This window comes from Neoarius graeffei, chromosome 1, assembly GCF_027579695.1.
Source record: "Neoarius graeffei isolate fNeoGra1 chromosome 1, fNeoGra1.pri, whole genome shotgun sequence".
Taxonomy (NCBI): Eukaryota; Metazoa; Chordata; class Actinopteri; order Siluriformes; family Ariidae; genus Neoarius; species Neoarius graeffei.
The window spans coordinates 93,774,935-93,787,014 of record NC_083569.1 but is presented as its reverse complement, the minus strand read 5'-3'; the positions used below and the strand labels follow the sequence as shown (position 1 = coordinate 93,787,014).

General features: G+C 42.2%; 1 long non-coding RNA gene across 1 annotated transcript; it reads left to right on the top strand.

Annotated features, from left to right (window-relative positions):
• Positions 1-370: 370 nt before the first annotated feature.
• LOC132889263 (uncharacterized) lies at positions 371-8,773 on the top strand. Its single transcript, XR_009655040.1, has 3 exons — positions 371-398; positions 8,439-8,559; positions 8,639-8,773. It is a non-coding gene; the product is annotated as an uncharacterized LOC132889263 (long non-coding RNA).
• The last annotated feature ends 3,307 nt before the right edge of the window (positions 8,774-12,080 follow it).

The window sequence follows — 12,080 nt, the reverse complement described above, 5'->3', positions numbered from 1 at the left end:
AACTATTTCAAGCATCATGGTCAGTGCAACTTATACAGTCATGGTAGATGTTCATCAGGCCTCAGGTAGCTGGAATCAGTTCAGTCCCGTTGACAAAGGCCCAACCACCAATGAAGTATGCCGTTTCCCTTCTTGGTGTCTCTTGGCCACCAAGGGCCAGAGCTGCCATCGTCTCTCTCTCTCTCTCTCTCTGGCAGTCTGGGACAGGTCCTCAGCAAAACACAGTTTGTTGTTTTGGAGGAGAGTTGATTTTTTTCCCCTGTTTTCCAGACTGCATCCCGGTAGCTGTGTGAGGCGAACTGGAGGATAATCGCTCGAGGTTTGGAGTCGTCTTTCCATTGGCTGACCGAGCCGATGCACTGTGTCGATAACCTCAGGAAACTTGGCCTGGTACTCAGGTAAGACTGTCTGGCAGATCTGCATCACCTCTTGAAGTACATTTTGATCCATGTGTTTGGCTACTTCATAGAGTCACAGGCAGGGATGTGATTTTTCCACGAATTCGTGGAATTCCGCTTTTTTCACCTCAAAATTTGAAAAAAAAATTTCCGATTTTTCGCTCAAAAATCCGCATTCATATCCTATTCGTTCCGACTTTCAGTAATTCCGTCATTGAGATGAAACGAGGTACGTGATTGGCCCATCGCTCTGTAACAACCAATGAACGCGCTTGTTAGATAGCTGTACGTAAGCTCGCTTCAAACAAAGAGTTGAAAGATGGCAGCCTCCGTGATCGAGCGTAAAGATGCACCTGATCATCAGTTTGGTGTGTGTGTGTGTGTGTGTTTTTAAAGTAAATAAACATGGGGAAGAAGAAAAAAACAACCCAGCTCATTTCTTTCCCCATAATAAACCTGTGAGTGGTGATGGTGTCACCGCACGTGCGACAGTTGGGTATGTTTTCGCGGGGTGACGAAGGTTGCCGTGGCAACGGGGCCTCGCGCCATCTGTTGCTTCCTGGATGCGCATGCACGCGCTATGAAAGCTGTGGTGAAAAGGTTAGCATCGGAGGCTAAACCTTCTGAGGAGAAAAGAAGGGGCGGTTTTTATTTCAGTTTGTTTTAGTTACGTCTGAAGAAACAGCAGTTTAAAGTGCTGATGACACGTTTTTGACATCTTTGGCGATGTTTTATAACATAAAAAGTAATTCCCGATGATCCATATATTAATTCACGAAGGCGCCTATTTTACAAGTTATGATAAAAAACGCGGCTATTTGGGCAAATTTGACAGGGCTGCAGCACCCAGGAGACGAATGAGGAGGAGGAGTTATATGACGTCAGTGATATATATAAAATGTATAATAATAATACTAATAATGACAAACTGAACACCTGTCACATCAACAATAAACTGGTAACAGTTTATTGTTGATGTGACAGGTGTTCAGTTTGTCATTATTAGTATTATTATTATACATTATATATATATATATTATTATTATTATTATTATTATTATGCCTTCGCGTTGTGTTGCCGGCTTTTGCTCCAAAACCCACAAGGATGGGGTAAGTTTATTCAAGTTTCCCAGAGATCCCGAGCTGCATGCGAAGTGGGTGAAGCAAGTCAGGCGCACTCGTGACAAGTGGGAGCCCTCACCAACATCCGTCCTGTGCTCTGAACACTTCGATTTGGATTGTTTTGACACCCTTCCCAGCTTAAAAGAATCTCTTGGGTGTTCAGTTCAGCACAAACGTGTTTTACTACCATCAGCAGTGCCTACACAGTGTTGCCAGATTGGGATTTTTCCCGCCCAGTTGGGCGGTTTCAAGTGCAGTTTGGTGGGTTCTGAACATATTTTGGGCTGGAAAACGTCAGCAGTATCTGGCAACCCACCAAAATGCACTTGAAACCGCTCAACTAGGCGGGAAAAATCCCAATCTGGCAACACTGCCAGTATTCCGGAGGGGGTCTACTCGTAGCTATGCCGGATCCAAAGACAGTCATCTTGTCAGAACATGTGTTGTGAAACGACATAAGATAAAGGTACGTAGAGCTATAGATTCTACATGATAATCATAAATGTAATCATAAAGTCGGCGTGATATCAGTCATGTATTTGCTTGTGAAAGCTTGCGGCTTTCATGTAACTGCCGCCTAGCAACGAGAGGCAAAGGGTAAAGAGGGTAGGCCATCATAGACTCTATTCGGAAGAGATCAACACAATTCTAGACTCCCAGAAGAGGAAGAGCTAGCACTAGAGAGTTCACCGGCGTTTTCATGCGCCATTTCCATTGAGTAGAACCAGAGTAGAACCATAGGATGTCTATGAGTAGAACAGCCAGTTTTTTTTTTTTTGGATAGGACAGTGTAGAGAGACAGGAAATGAGCGGGAGAGAGAGACGGGGAGAGAGTAGAACAGCCAGTGAACCGCAGCGTGTTCTCCCGCTGACGTCACAACATGGCCGCGAGCCACGGACCCAGTTTTCTTGCGCTGTGCAATTAAAAGTTGGATATTTGCGTAACAACAGCTTCTTTTCACGTAATTATAACAGAAATCTAACATGTTTGCCATGTTGTATAGTTTATTTAAGAAATTGCATAGAGTCATGTTCGTGTCATCAGCACTTTAAGTCACGGCTCTAGTTTACAAATCAAAATGGTTACTCAGTGAAAACAAAACAAAAGCTAGAGAGAGGGGGAGTGGTGTAGAGAGCGGGGGAGCGGTGGGAGTTTAACCCGGGAAGGTGAGTCTGTGAGGCGGCAGTGATGCTTGACCCCTCCCGCCTCCTCTCACTTTACCTCAGAGTCTCTGCCAACTTCAGCACAGATTATTTCACCTCTTTCACTCGAAGTTAGTTTTAATTTTCGCTCAAAACTTTTCCCACAGCGTGGATGTAAGGTAATTATACACAATTTTGATTTGTTTATTCAATATTAAAATGTTAGTGCAAATAATGCATACTTGCCAACTTTTCAAAATTCTCATGAGGGAGAAAAGTGCATAAAAGACATTTTCAATTGGCCGAGGGTCTGATGCGCGGTTGAAATGATAAAAACAGTGGATCCCAATTAATTGCAAACACATTTTTTGTGAATGTTGTTTAGTGAAAAAGTGATTTTAATTCTTGCATATGAAAATCCTCAAGTGAGTGAACACTGTACAGTTCTGTATATGAGTCAATTTCACAGAAAACGTTTTTTTTTTTTTGTCCGGACGTGTTTTGTTTACATTTTGAGATTTCTAAAACCTTTTTATGGTCTCATATGATAAAACATTATCAGTTCTACCTTGCATTTCAAAATTTGACTACTTTGGTTCATAAATGTGTATTTTGTAGCAAATTTTAGGGTCGAAAATGAGCAAAAATGGCTGTCCCACTGAAAAGAGACTTTTTTTCAGACATGATTCTTAATGTTAGACAAAGGTGGAATTGAAACTTTTTCATGTTCAACGACAAGACTGTGGAAACCAGCTGGGTTCAAAAGATCGATCCACGATCCGATATTGATTCACGTTCAAAAAATATGAGATCGATTCAAAAATGTGTGGATCGATCTCTTCCAGGTGGCTATAGGCACTATTTTCTCGACCGCGCAAGGACCGCTATAAAAAGCGGGTGCCGGCAAACGAAACTTAAGAACGCGAGATGGCTGAAGCTGCACAGCTAAAATCAGGGCCGTTGACAGCTTTGGCTGGGCCTGGGACAAAATAATCTGAGTGCCCCCCCCCCCCCCCCCCCCCCCCCCCCAATAATCTGAGTGCCCCCCCCCCCCCACACACACACACACATGCGCGCGCATGCACATCGCCACACAGCAACCACCCACACCCAACCCCTCTTTTCACAGTCTCCATTCACTCCAACCCTTAAATAACAGGTATTCCAAGCCCATTATAACAGTCAACCATTTTATTTCAACATTTAAACATATTTACAGTTTGAACATTTTCCTTAGTCTGCAAATATTCAGGTGCGAAATGCAATGTGCCGGACTTTTGCTGTGGCAAAGTCGTCAATAAGGTCATTGAAGTCCAGCTTCTTTGCAAGTTCGCGCTCTATAGAGAGCATAGCCAGCCCATTGAGCCTCTCCTGTGACATGTTTGAGCGCAGGTAGTTGATAAACCAAAATGATTGTTTACGGGATGGAACTGGGCCTCAATGAGAACGGAGTTATGGCTTTCCCAAAATCTGAACATAGAAGCATCACCACTAGTGATGTGTACAGTGAGTTTTTCAGTGTATTTTTTTTTGTCTTGTTTTTCATAAACGTCCTTTCCGTACTCGATTTAGAATGTTACAAAAAAAAATTGACACCCTCCCAACCACGTAACATTAGCCTATCTGACCTGGGGGCTGACACGTTTATTACGGATAAACCAAAAGGATTACAACGTTCCCTGGATATAGAACTGGACCGAGAAGATTTCAAAATCTTAACGTGTAAGCAACAACAATAAAACAGAGGTTGTTTTATTCATTTAGGGCTTATTAGGCTACTTTCATTAATTGCGCTTTTCATACAGGCCTATCATTTTTCATTTGAGCAAGGGAATTGTTTGAAGAGTATCCAGTCTAAGTGAAAGTTTAATGTTTTGCAACAGACTAACCTCAAAACACCCCATTTATAGCCCATTCGTTACATTAAACTCTATCTAGCTGTCAATTTCACATGCCGTCGTATCTACACGGGATGATTTCTAACAAAATAAGGTTTAATTAACAAGAGGCAGCGTTCCACGGGCTTTCAGCTAACCGGAGTCCAGCTCAGCGCAGCTCAGCAAGCGTGCCTAAAACATTTGGATATGATTGCGGGCCAATGTGCTATTCTTTGCTTCATTGAGATATATGCAACACAGTGTTATTAAACCGATATGTTTATGAAATAATTCAATGCCCTGTGCATTTCAGTGTTCACTCAGTGTACCCTGCTATCCCCTACTTTATAATTATGAATGGCGTGTCGCGCGTGCTGGGGTTACATTATGGGGCTGGAAAAAAGTTATCTGTGTCTTACCTGGCTCAGCTGCCCCACTGCCTTCACCACCTGCTGCATCATCTGAATCTTTTCTAAAATATCTATGCAGTGAGCCCCTGAGGCTCTTGGCTTCTTCATCTCTTTTTCTCTTTTCTTTTCTTTGCTCCTGACTTGTGCATGTTGGCAAACGGGCTCGCATGCTTATTGTCGAAGCGTTATGATGGAATAGTGCCGTGTTATTTGGCGCCTTAATCAAAGACCAAACCATTTCTGCATTAGGGGTGGTAGGTGGGTTCTTGAATCTATTTTCGAAGACAATAAAGGCAAAAGAACCAGAAATCATTCATTGAATGCAAATATAGCACATTTTTCTCCCCCAAATCAACACATTTTGAAATGAAACAGAATGATTAATGGCATCTTCATGAGGGACCAGTTCTGGGCCCCCCCTCATGCCTGGGCCCGGGACAAAATACCCGGTTTTCCCCCCCGTCGACGGACCTGGCTAAAATCACCGCCTGGCCTGAAAGCTGATGTATGGCATTACTTTGGATTCAAACGTTACGAGGACAGAGACGAAGTCGACAGAACAAAAGCAGTGTGCAAACTGTGCCACATAGAGGTAAAATATAGTGGCAATACAACCAATCTCCGCAACCACTTATCCAGGCACCACGCCGACACAGTTTCAGCTAAACCTGCGGCGAATCAAACTGCACTGGAGAAGACATTTGGTGTTAAATTACATGCACAAACACATATGGGGCTGTTCCTGTCAATAGGGACAGTTTTTACTTTAAAGTGACAATCCAGCAATATCTAAGTAAATCGATATCGAATCGGATCGTGACCTTATGAATCGGAATCGAATCGATCCAGGAAATCGATCTGGATCAATTCCCAGCCCTAGACATATGATGTCACAAATTGAAAATGCCATTAAGAAAAGAGATTTTTTCGATGTTTTGTTAATTTTTGTACCTGTCCCAGAGGTTTGTGTCAGTTCTGTTACCGTGATTAATCACATAACAAAAATAAATGCTCCCAAAAGCTATTATTGAAATTATTTGTTGCCAAGGATCTACATATTCTTACCTTTTATATGGATGGCAGAATGAACTGAATCTGAGAATATTTACTTAGAAATTTCAGTTTTGGTAAGTAGTCTATGCATGACTAATTTTTTTGTGTCAATCCTGTTACCCTGTCTAAACGGGGTGTGCAGTAACTTAATCAAATATTAGAAGCTGCCATACATAAGAAGCAAACCGGGAGGCTACCAGGAGCAATAGAGTTTAATAAATAATGGTGGATGAATTCTTATGTTGCATCATGTTTGTTTGAAAAGGCACATTTAGGTATGTTCAACTTCTACAGTAATTGAAAGTATAAATTTTGTTTTTCCTTATACAATTTTCTATTTATTCTGATGCAGATGATTTAATTTAGAATTACATTTTTAGGTTTCATGTTTTGGCTTTTTGTCAGTTAAGAATCATTGAATTTACTATAGGGGCTCAGAGTTGCATGTTGACCATTAAATTGGCTTGAATTTGTTAATCATGACAAGTTTTTTCTTGTGTGTTTGCTTGCCATTTTAGTACAATTTTTAAGTCAGAAAACCCCAGAACCCAGGAGCTTCGGGGGGCTTTGCCCCCCTTGTCCCCCCACCAGGGCGCTGCCCTGGACCAGCTGGGGGCCTATGGCCCCCAGACCCCCAGCTAAAATTTTCAGATAATTTCACCAGCCCCAAATCACATCCCTGCACAGGTTCCCACGCTGTGAGTAACTCTCCAGCTCAGCTATCCATTGCTCCATCAGGTGTAGTTTCTTCTCTACTATGCGGGTTCATTCTTCAACACGTGTCACTTTCCCTTTCACATCACGGATCTCAGCACAAGCAAAGTCAACTGTTTTCTTTCGTCCTTCAATCTTCATTCTCTTGTCTTTTATCAGCTCCTCTGTTCTTCTCAAGTGTATCAATTCTACAATTAAACACCAGTGAGAGCTTCTGCACAATGTCTGTGCTGTCCATATCAAAGAGTGTTGTGACTGACTTTTCTTTGATACCAGAGTTTTGCTCAGTGTCACAGGTGAGGGAGGAAGCTCTGAACCCACAACCACCAGCACAAATTGGTCTACCAAACAGTAGTCATGTAAGTTGTTCATAAGCGGGTTCTTTCGTGCCTCTATGCTGCGTAGCTAACAGTGCTAATGCTATTAGCACAGCCAGTCCACTCAGGTAGATGCAGGTGTATAAAGGTAATGCTGCCACTGAAGTGAGGTTATTGCTTCAGAATGTTCAAAGCACTGTCTTACTAATTGTACGATGTTAAAGTAGTGTTTCACTTGTTCTCTAACGTCTCAGGTGCGCGGCTCCAGATAAAGCGTGCCCTCACATTGTTATCTTGGTCAAGTCAAGTTTATTTGTATGGCGCTTTTAACAATAAACATTGTCGCAAAGCAGCTTTACAGAATTTGAACGACTTAAAACATGAGCTAATTTTGTCCCTAATCTATCCCCAATGAGCAAGCCTGTGGCGACGGTGGCAAGGAAAAACTCCTTCAGACGACATGAGGAAGAGACCTTGAGAGGAACCAGACCCAAAAGGGAACCCATCCTCATTTGGGCAACAACAGACAGCATGACTATAACATTAACAGTTTTAACATGAAGTCAGTTTCATTGTTATAAACTCTTCATTGATGGAAACTTGAGTGCAAAACTGTTCATGACAACTGCAGTCTTAAAGTTAGCAAGTCAACTGTAGTCCTCAGCCATAAAAGCATTACTGTAAGATCAGTAATGCTTTTATGGTCAGCATCCACCACCAATTCACTCTCTTGTATTTTTATTTTTTTACACGGCATGAATGTGAATTGAGCCTATGATCTTCGGTTTGCAAAACCGACACCATCCCACTTGGCCACCATGCCTGAGTACAGATAGTGATGGACCGTCGGAAGCCGACACTTTAAAGCGCGTATTGAGTATAAGGGTTGATGAAGCCCCACTTTGAGGCATGTATCATTTAGGAAAAAAACAATGTGGCCGATGACAGGCGAGGCCTCGGTTTGTTTGGTTCGCATCGGCATTTCATCCTGAGTGTTCATTCCCAGATAAAAGCAAGCAAAACAGCTGACACTTTGTGGGTTGTTTGGTTGGAGAGAATCTCTCTCTCTCTCTCTCTCTCTCTCTCTCTCTCAACTTTTTTGATCAAAATTTATATATCATTCCAACATTTGGAATCTGTATTATTAAGTACTAGTGATTGTGTTGTCAAATAATATTCATCTCCTGATTGTAATAGTGGTAATATCCCCCCCACACACTTTTTCCCTCCTTTTCTTGTCTTTATTCAAAAAAATGGACCTTACACACAAGAGGAAATATTCACCCATGTGGAACATTTTTGAAATGGTTCCTCCCAATGAGGTTTGTCACTGTAAATTATTATTATTGTGATTATATCACCATCATGCACAATTATATTCAGATTGCATATTCATGGTTTAAGGTGAAGTGCTTGCTGTGCCAGAAGGAGCGAGTGTAGAACAAGAATATATCATCAGTGCTGAGGCATTATAGAGCTTTTCATGAGAATCAGCAGCCTGCCAACAGACCAGACACAAGCGACAGTAAGAATCTTTTTCTGTTTCAGTTGTGTCATCAAAATCAAACTATGTTTAACTTAAATATATCATCTTTGTGTCATAGATTCCAGAAAAACAAATGATGGATGAGGCCTTGGTTAATATGATAATTCCAGACACCCAGCCATTGTCAGTGGTGGAAGATGTGGGTTTGATGGAGCTCATGCACATACTGGAACCCACTGATCATCTCCCTACTAGGAAGATGTGTATTTGCTTAAGTAGTTAATTAATTAGTAAAAAAAAAAGTAATGAATATCAATATTTAACAATTCATTTTCACATCATTAGGCATTAAAGGCTATAAATGATGAGAAATGTAAAGAAGCCAAGGAAAAAGCCCGAGCAACACTGCAGAATGTAGTGACAGTCAGCCTCACCTCTGATATCTGGACATCCATGAATATGGAGACTTACCTTCCAGTAATCTGCCACTTCATTGATGACAATGACAGACTTGGAACAATTTTGTTTGGAGCAGAACATTTTCTAAGTCGTCACACAGCAGAAAATATGGCTCTGGCAAAAGCAAAATTGATGGAGTGGGACATAAAAGAAAAGGTGAAGTGTCTCATCACTGACGCTGCACCAAATATGATAAGCTTGTGCCAAGGCATTGCCTGTGAGACATGCTGTTTGCATCACACACACTTAATTTAATAGTGCAAAAGTCATTTGACCACGTCCCAGCCCTTGATGACATGCATCCCAAAGCCAGAAAAATCTTCTCTGTTTTTCTGGACAAGTGCTACAGCAAAAGAGAGACTGTGCCAGGTACAGAAGCAAATGGGGAGGCGGACTCTGAATAGAGGTAGATACACGCTGGAACAGCACTTTCCACATGCTGGAACTCCTTTATAATGAGACAGAACCAGTGGGAGCAGCCCTGGCATCTTTAAAGACCAACATCTCCCCAGTTAATGCTCATGAACATGAGGCTGTTGGAGATACTTTACATATTCTGGCTCCAATCCATCAGGCTACTGTAGAACTATCTGAGGAGAAAAGGGTATCTGCTTCAAATACCTGTCTACAATGGAGTCACTTAGTGTGATGACAACGACAACCATGCTCGACCCGAGGTTTAAAGCCACTGGGTTCCTATGCCAAAATAAGATGCACGAAGCAGTAAAGCAACTGAAAGTAGAGTGGGCCAATAGAATTACAATTGCTGAATCTGCTAGATCGAGTGAGCCCTTAATCCAGCAGCCAGCCTCCTCTGAAACAGCTGGGATGCAAACAGCTGTGGTAAGTATAAAATGGTTCTGTTCATTTGTGTTATTATTCTGCTAAAGATATTTTAAAATGTAATGTGAAGTATTTTAACCACTCAAGTGTTTATATCAGGGATCCCAGACGTCCGCTATTTAGCGGAATTCCGCTATTTTTCTAGCCAAAGTGGTGTTTTTTGTTTTTTTTTTAAATCTCTTGTATATCCGTTAAAAATATGTTTAAGTAAAATGACCAGCAGAATACGTTCTGATTTGGTTTGCTTGTTTAGTGATGTTTTTGTCAGCTTCGTTTGTTCTCGTTGACATTCGGGAACACTCGGAAGTTAAATTGATGTAAATACCGTGAGACTGTACGCGATAGAACGAGAAAACAATATGGCTGCGCCCGTTTGCTAGAAAATGTGTTTTAACTCCGTTCGTGCTTTTGTTTCTAATGCGTTGAACTTAATTCAATATGTCGTGGAAAAAAGATATCGTCCATAAAAGAGATAGCGGAACAGTGTCCAGGTTAGAAGTATATTCTTCAAAGCTACATTTTCATCTAATTTTTATAAATAATTTTTTTTTGCCACTTATGTCATTGATTACAAAATATGGCATCAAATAGATACACATTATTGTTAAATTCTGTTGCTTTTCTATGTTAAATCTATGTAAAAAAATGTGTTCTATAGCATCTTTAAAGATCTGATGACACGAACATGACTCTGTGCAATTTCTTAAATAAACTATACAACATGGCAAACATGTTAGATTTCTGTTATAATTACGTGAAAAGAAGCTGTTATGCAAATATCCAACTTTTAATTGCACAGCGCAAGAAAACTGGGTCCGTGGCTCGCGGCCATGCTGTGACGTCAGCGGAAGAACACGCTGCGGTTCACTGTCTGTTCTACTCTGGTTCTACTCAATGGAAATGGCGCATGAAAACGCCGGTGAACTCTCTAGTGCTAGCTCTTCCTCTTCTGGGAGTCTAGAATTGTGTTGATCTCTTCCGAATAGAATCTATGATGGCCTACCCTCTTTACCCTTTGCCTCTCGTTGCTAGGCGGCAGTTACATGAAAGCCGCAAGCTTTCACAAGCAAATACATGACTGATATCACGCCGACTTTATGATTACATTTATGATTATCATGTAGAATCTATAGCTCTACGTACCTTTATCTTATGTCGTTTCACAACACATGTTCTGACAGGAGGACTGTCTTTGGAGGAGTCGCCTTGTCCCAGGCGACTGCTGGATCCGGCATAGCTACTAGTAGACCCCCTCCGGAATACTGTGGGCAGTGTTGCCAGATACTGCTGACATTTTCCAGCCCAAAATATGTTCAAAACCCACCAAAATGCACTTGAAACCGCCCAACTGGGCGGGAAACCGCCCAATCTGGCAACACTGACTGTAGGCACTGCTGATGGTGGTAACACACGTTTGTGCTGAACTGAACACCCAAGAGATTCTTTTAAGCTGGGAAGGGTGTCAAAACAATCCAAATCAAAGTGTTCAGAGCACATGACGGATGTTGGTGAGGGCTCCCACTTGTCACGAGTGCGCCTGACTTGCTTCACCCACTTCGCATGCACCTCGGGATCTCTGGGAAACTTGAATAAACTTACCCCATCCTTGTGGGTTTTGGAGCAAAAGCCGGCAACACAACACGAAGGCATAATAACTATATTATTATTTTTATATATATATATATATATATATATATATATATATATATATATATATATATATAAAAGGGCGGGACGGTGGTGTAGTGGTTAGCGCTGTCGCCTCACAGCAAGAAGGTCCTGGGTTCGAGCCCCGGGGCCGGCGAGGGCCTTTCTGTGTGGAGTTTGCATGTTCTCCCCGTGTCCGTGTGGGTCCCCTCCGGGTGCTCCGGTTTCCCCCACAGTCCAAAGACATGCAGGTTAGGTTAACTGGTGACTCTAAATTGACCGTAGGTGTGAATGTGAGTGTGAATGGTTGTCTGTGTCTATTGCCGCTTTTCCACTACAAACGCGGCTGAGCCGTGCCGTGCCGAGTCGAGCTGAGTGGGGCTGTTGGAGTTGCATTTCGACTACAACCGCGCTGAACCGTGCTGGCTGGAAGTGGGTGGACACATTGGGTGGAGTTAGCGAAAGTGGGTGGATGTCATGTGATGTCGTTAAGCAGCGCAAACAGTGACATCAGTGACAGTGGCGGAACAAGTCAGAGCCGGGCCGGGGGCGGGGCAAATGACCGGGCCCTTTATTAAAGCTTATCATAACATCATTTTAGGCTACAAAAT